The sequence below is a fragment of the Coffea eugenioides genome, chromosome 8 (genome assembly GCF_003713205.1).
Source record: "Coffea eugenioides isolate CCC68of chromosome 8, Ceug_1.0, whole genome shotgun sequence".
NCBI classification, from domain to species: Eukaryota; Viridiplantae; Streptophyta; class Magnoliopsida; order Gentianales; family Rubiaceae; genus Coffea; species Coffea eugenioides.
In genome coordinates, this window is record NC_040042.1 from 2,122,666 (window position 1) to 2,130,070 (window position 7,405).

Sequence of the window (7,405 nt, forward strand, 5' to 3'; positions counted from 1 at the left end):
AAACATACATGTGTGTTTAAGTAGAAATGAGGAAAGATCACAAGAGAATGAGAATCTACTCCTATAAATAAAGAGCATCCCAACTCAAAATGAATTATTCTATCAAAGTTACAGGAGAGTAGGGGTGCACTGTGCAGTTGAGTTTTGAGCATTTTGCGGGTTAAAGTTGGTTTTAGAATTTTCTCCTTTCTCGTCAGTTGAATAGTGGACTGAGAAAAGTACAAGTGAGATTTCAATTTCTGTAACTCGGGCAGTCGGGGATTGATTAAAGAAGACTTTAGCATTTAGACATTAATGTTGGTAGTGATCACAAGAGAATGTTGGTAGTGCTACTATTGTTGGACTAAGTCATGGGCGAAGTTAAGAATAGAAAATTATAATTGAAACTTTTAGAAAGCTATCAGAAATCTGTAATTTTCTTTAAATGTCAGAAGCACAGTGTTTTTTTCACCTATTAACGCCGAAAAGCAGCTTTTTTACCGGCGTTTGGTAAACCTGGAATCCCATAATAGTGTAGTTACTTTAGCCTAAACTTTAAGTAAGGGTAGCAATGGGGCGGGGTTGGGGCGGTTGTCAAATAACTCCTCCCATCCCCTGCTTCGCTTCCGCCCTTATTTCCTGTGCGTGGAAAGAAATTAACGTACTATATTTAACAATCTGCTTATTTACCTTATTAAATAATATATTATTCCTTATTGGTCATTAGAGATACACAATTATGTTATTAATTATATTATTAAATATAAAAAATTAGATTATAACTAAATTATTATATTTTGTATATATATATATATATTATATACATCTATAAGTTGAAATATATATATATATAATTTTTTTTGTATGTAAGGGACAGAACAAGGAATGGGGCGAGTGTATGTTGCCCCGCATCCCGCCCTGTTTTAAGACAGGGGAAATTTTCTCCCCCTCGCCCCCCTCCCCGCCCCATTTCTACTCCTGTGGGCACCCGCTCTCGTTGCCACCCTTTGTTTTAAGTACCCTTATTTTAGGGTAAATTAAATATAATCTTCTATGGTTTCACTCATTGTCATATAACCTCTATAACATTACAAAATATCTATTTCACTCCCTTAGATTCAATGTAAACTTTACAAAAAATAACCTCTATAACGTCATTATTTCAAATACTAGTAATGTCCTTATTTCAAATAAGAAGATGACAAAAGATAAAGAAGTTGGGGGATTGGGGTTCAAAGACTTGCAAATGTTTAACAAAGCTTTATTGGCAAAACAAGTATGGAAGTTGCTGACTCAACCAAATCTGCTGGTTAGTAAGGTTCTAAAGGAGAAATATTACCCCAAACAGTCACTCTTCAATTGTAAAGTCCCCAAGAATGCCTCTTGGATCTGGCAAAGTATATCATCTACAAGGAAGGAAGTGCAAGAAGGAATAAGGAGAAGGATAGGTAATGGCAGAGGAACAAGATTCTAGGAAGACAATTGGATTCCAGACAGGCCAGGTGGGAAACCAACAACTGCTAAGCCACAAGATTGTCAGTTGGAAAAGGTCTCAGAACTGATCACCAGTAGCAGATGGAACAAAGTCCTCATTCTCAAGACATTCTGCCCTCAAGATGCTGAAAGAATTATGAGCATTCCAATAAGTGTGACAGGAAGAAAAGATGGCTACTTTTGGATGCATGCTCAGAATGGTCAGTGTACGGTACAATCTGGATATAGGGAAAGGAGGAAGGAAAAGGAATAGGAAGGTAGAGAAGTAGGAGAAGAGGCTGGTCCAAGCTACAAAGGTACCCCTACTACTGTCTGCAGGAAGCACTGTGGAAGCAGAAATTGAAAATATTCATCTAGAAATGCCTACACAATGCTCTATCTGTTAGGGAACTAGTATTCAGAAGGACAAGCCAAGGAAGTCCAATGTGTGCAGGCTGTGGAGAAAAGGTGGAAACTATAGAAAATACGCTGTTTCAATGCAGGAAAGCTAAGGAAGTATGGGAAATGGCTCCAGTGCAGTGGGATGGCCTAGTGCACCTAACAGATAACTTCCAAAGATACTGGTGTGCTGTGGTAGAAGCTCAGGTGATCAGAGAGAATGAAGATCAAACCAACCTCACGGTCAACATCGTTTGGCAAATATGGAAAGGCAGGAACGGTAGGGAGTTCAATCAAAAGGACAAAGAACCTCACAGGATCATACAAAAGGCGGTAATAGAGTGGTGGGAATTTGATGAAGCTAGCAGAGAGAAGGAAGAGAGAAGGAGCACTCAGGAAACAGAAGTACAACAAAGGGCAGTCCAAAATCAAGAGCCAGAAAGGACAAGAATGTTGCTAAAGTTTCATACCCAAATAGACAAGAGTCAGGCTACAGTGGGTATTGGAATCACTTCCACAGACTACTCAGGCCAGCTTCAAGCAGCTTGGGCTCTAAGAGAAAGAACGTCAGGAGATCCACTACAAGATAAAGCTGAAGCTGTTAGACTAGCTCTAATGAAAGTTGCCAACCGAGGCTGGAGGAACATAGAAATAGAGTTGGACAACAACAAACTGAAGGGATACATGGTGGACTCAAGACACAGCAACTGGCGGTTGGCAACAATAGTAGAGGATATTCAGTCCATGTGTAATTTGTTTCAGACGTGCTCATTTTCTATAGTTACGACAGGGAAATTAGATTGTATCAAACTGAGCTTACATGCTCTTAATAGTTGGGTTGATGAAGAATGGGTAAATCCCAATCTTAGATGCTAACGCATCATGGTTTCACATGGGACAGTTGTCCCTTTTGTTTAGACCTTTGTCCAGTTATTGTAAAGCTTTTGTGGTGAGTTATAAAACTATCGTTTCGACAAAAAAAATAGTATTGTCCTTATTTAAATGATAAAGAGAATAAATGTTTAACCACCTTGGATAAAATTGCAGGGAAATTATGTGGATAAATGTAAAAATTACAATGAGGTAAAGTGAGTATTTATTTAAATCATAGAGGGTTAAATGGATTTTATGATTCCATCACACAAGTTTTTTGGAACGTGTGTAATTCAAGCAGTTAATCAATGATGCATTCCTTCCATTTTTTACTTTACATAAGACCACATAAAAGCTATATGACTATTATGAAACTTTAGAGGTGTTTTGTGGCATTGAAGAAAATTATAGGGGGATTATATGTAATTTATCCTTTTTAACATGAATTGCAGGTATATGGATTATTTTAATGCCTTTTCAACTAAATGATTTGAACTTTTTTCCCCCGGGGTGGGGGAGGGGTTCTCACATGATGTTGTAATCAATAGATAGAAATTTGAGAAGGAATATGAGGGTTCAAATCTTATCTATTAGAAACCAGCTTCTTGAATTTCAAAAAAAAAGAAAGTTAATTAGAGATCCTCTCTTCATATTCTGTTTTTTTTTTAACTCAATAGAAATTAAATTTTACTAGCGCTATACATTAATCAAACAAATTGCAATGCCAATCGTTCTTGAATGCCCGTATGTTGCTAGATCTAATCGTCAGCATTGGTTCTTGGTTGCCTGCATAATTCTCATCTTTTGATTTTTTCAATTAATTACACTAGAAAAGAATGCCAGATCCACTTTACTACTAGCAAAACCAGTAGCAGAAGTTATTTTTTTCCCACGAAAAAAATAAGAAAAGCAGAAGTTATTTATAGCCCACGATCTCATGTGGAGCAACATGCAATGCAACATTGGCAAGTAGCTTGATGAGAAGGGAAAAGAGACTCTGGGCCTGGGGGGTGATTGATGAGCCTTAGGCCCTTAGCACCTTGCAGTCGATACATGAGAGTCTTTTCATGTCTGAAGATCAAATGGTACGTGTTTGGATTTCCAGATGGTTATGCGTAAGGCTGCAAACGAGCCGAGTCGAGTCGAGTTTTGAACTAATCGAGCCGAGTCTCGACTGAATTTTACCGAGCTCGAGTTCGAGCTCTACGAGCTGGCAGTTTTCAAGCTCGAGCTCGACTCGAATCAAGTCGAGCCGAGCTCGAGCTCGAAAAAAATAAAAAATAATTATTTTATTTTTTAAAAAATAAATAAAATAATATATTTTTTCTTAATAAATAATAAAAATATTAAGGATATATACGTAATTTTACTATGAAAATAAAAAATAAAAAAAAATATATAATATACGTAATTTTATTATTAAATAAAAATAAAAATACAAAATATATATATATACTCAAGCTTGCGAGCCGGCTCGCGAGCTAACGAGCTTAATATTCTGAGCTCGCGAGGCTCGATTCGTTTAGCAGCCCTAGTTCTGCGCAAGTTGAAGATCAAATAGTATAGTTTTGTTGAAACTTGAAAGAACAAGGAGGTTGACGTGAGCATCTATCTAGTCGAGATTTTCATCTACTAGGTTGCTAACCTTGGACGTTTAACTAAAATTACATTCGTTGAGGGAATTTTTTCTGGAGGGAATTTTAGAGCAACTTCAGAAACAATCCACTCTTACGAAACTTTTGACCAAATTCTCAGTATAAACATGTGTGTTAAAGTGGAGATGAGGCAAGACTTCAAGACAATAAGAATCTACTTTAGAAAAAGAAACACCATACCATATATATATATACACACACACATACATACATATATATATTAATATTCCAGTGAAACTTAATAGGGTAAATTACCTTTTAGCCTCTCTATGATTTGGTGTTTTATCACATAACCCCTATAGTTTAAAAACGCTATATAGAACCCTATCATGGTTTAGGTTGATGTGTTGCCGTTAGTTTTTCCATTAAAACTAATGCTCAATAATAAAAAGTCAGAATCAAACTAATAAATTGACAAATTCACTCTTTCACCATTTTTTTTCTTTTCTTTCTCTCTCTCTTTTTGGGAAGAGAAGAGATGATTTTGAAAACCTATGCTTTGGCTTACAAAATCTTAATTTTCTCCAAATACAAAAGAGATGGAAGGAAAATAAAAAATAAATAAATAAGAAACAAAAAGGATGGAAGGGAAATATAAAACAAATAAATGAGAAACAAAAAATACCAAATCTTTTTTACCTACAAATATCATTATAAGCTTTTGGACCAAATCTTTAATGGCTTTTCTATTTCTTATTTATCTATTTTCATGTCAATTTCTTTTTTTCTGTGTTTGGAGGAAAAAAAAAGAAGTAATGGAAAGGTAAATTTGTTAATTTATTAGTTTGATTTTGATCTTTTACTATTGATCGTTAGTTGTCAATTACTTTTATTGAAAAAACTAATAGTGAAATTTTAACCTAAATCATGCGAGGGTCATGTATAAGTTTTTTTTAACCATATGAGAGTTATGTGGTAAATTACCTAATCATAGGGGATAAAATGTAATTTAGCCAACATAATATTAGCTAGCCCTTACATTGGTAAAGCAAATCAGTTGTAATCCTCTATGCCACTACTCGATGCCAAATTCAGTGTCAATCTCACTTATCACGTGATGGTAGAAGAAATTTAAATAAACAGCACATGACAAATTATATAAACAGGACACTTGGCATAAATATAAAAGTGGCATTGAATTGTCACTGGAAAAGTGGCACTGAGGATCCTGTGTGAAAGCCAATGGGTCAGTGGTTGCTTTGATTGCCAACATACATATACATAGATCATCTGCATTTTTGTTCCTAATTGCCAGCGTAAACCATATCTTTTGATTTTCCAATTAATGCAGTATAAAAAAAAGTAATGAGTCCTTCTATACTACCATATCTTTTGTTCACCCAGATTTTGTCAAGTTTAGAAAAAAAAAAATCTTTAGAGTGAATTGAATCGAATCCAAATTTTGAATTTTGTGTTTTGTGATAATTCCTAAAAGCGACTGAAATGCAGATTTTCAGCGTAAAAAAATATTTTAAGAAACAGTGATACACATTTGTAGGTTTATTAGCACAAAGTAATTATACTAATCAATGATGAATGATCACATATGCAATGTGAATTGAAACACTGGCAAATTTGGGAAGGAAAAAGCAGATTTACCAGACAAATACCAGATTTAGCAGATTCACGTAAAAAGAGTTTTATAATAAACTTGGTGTATGTCTATATTTACCAGACAAACCATACTAATGTAGGTTTGTACGAGCAGAAGTGAGGATAAATTGGGTTTATGTATTATCTCTAACCAAAATTTAAAATTGATCGTTTGCTAAATCAAATATAGAAAAGATCAAGACACAAAAAGATAAAGAGTAATGGTATACAGTACATTAACAACATCAAGCATTATACATAATACATACAATAAATAAGAAGGTAAGACACAGACGATGATGAACTTCTCTCGCGGATGTTGAAGGGGAAAAAATTACTAATAAAAAATAAAAACAAAAGAAGAGAAAGTTGTGTTGTCCACAAACTAGAGAAAGGGAAGCCACGTTTTCTCTTTGAGGTAATTTTTGGTAATAACTTTGTCCAGTGCTGAGGGGGAAACCCCGGTCGATTTTGCATTTCTAGTTTGATATATGAGGGCCTTTCCATTTCTGAAGATCAAATAGTACAGTTTGGAATTGCTGATAGGTCTGCGGCAAGCTCAATATCAAAGAACAAGGAGATTGATGTGAGCATCTATCTAGTTGAGATTGTTATGTATTAGGTTCTGAATCTTCTATAGTTTTGTGCTTTATCACATAATCCTCCATAGTTTAGAAACCTATATAGAACCTCACCATAATTTGGGTTAGCGTGTCACTGTTAGTTTTTCGTTAAAATTAACGATTAACGGTAAAAAATTAAAATCAAACTAATAAATTGATAAATTCATGCTTTCACTAATTTTTTGTTTTTTTTTTCATTCTCTCTCTCTCTCTTTGGGAAGAGAAGATGTGATTTTGAAAACCTATGTTTTGGCGTACAAAATCTTAATTTTCTCCAAATATAAAAGAGATGGAAGGAAAATAAAAAATAAATAAATAAGAAACAAAAAGGATGGAAGGGAAATATAAAAAGGGTAAATGAGAAACAAAAAATATCAAATCTTTTTTTACTACAAATATCATTATAGGTTTTTAAACCAAATCTTTAATGGCATTTTCTATTTCTTATTTATCTATTTTTTTATTTAAATTTCTTCAAGTAATGAAAAGATAAATTTGTCAATTTATTAGTTTGATTTTGACCTTTTGCTATTGATCGTTAGTTTTAATGAAAAAAATTAAAGGTGGCACTTTAACTCAAACCATGAGGGGATTATATATATGTTTTTAAACTATAGAGAGATTATGTGGTAAATTACCTAATCATAGGGGATAAAATGTAATTTATCAAACATAATATTAGCTAGCCCTTACATTGCTAAAGCAAATGGGTCAATGGTTGCTCTTGATTGCCAACATACATATACGTAGATCATCTGCAGTTTTGTTCCTAATTGCCAGCGTAAACCACATCTTTTGATTTTCCAATAA